The following is a 293-nucleotide window of genomic DNA, read 5'->3' as shown; positions in this document are numbered from 1 at the left end:
CAACTTGATTATCTGACAATAAAAATCATTAATTGAATCAACACTTGTAAAAAAAAAAAAAAAAAAAAAAAAAAAAAACTGATTTTCACTATCATGGCATCCACTTGTTTGACAATCATATAATAGTCTACTAATATTACTCTTTCATTGAATATTTTCGTTAGACACAATATTGTATGCTGGTAAGCTCCTAAGTCCTACCCGAAGTGGAATAATTTCTCAATGATAAGCCTTTCATTTTTCACAAACTAAGTTTAAAATCCAAACCAAACACAACACAGCCTTATCATGGT

Source organism: Corylus avellana, chromosome 6, assembly GCF_965113065.1.
Source record: "Corylus avellana chromosome 6, dhCorAvel1.hap1.2, whole genome shotgun sequence".
Taxonomy (NCBI): Eukaryota; Viridiplantae; Streptophyta; class Magnoliopsida; order Fagales; family Betulaceae; genus Corylus; species Corylus avellana.
This window is presented reverse-complemented; position numbering follows the sequence as displayed.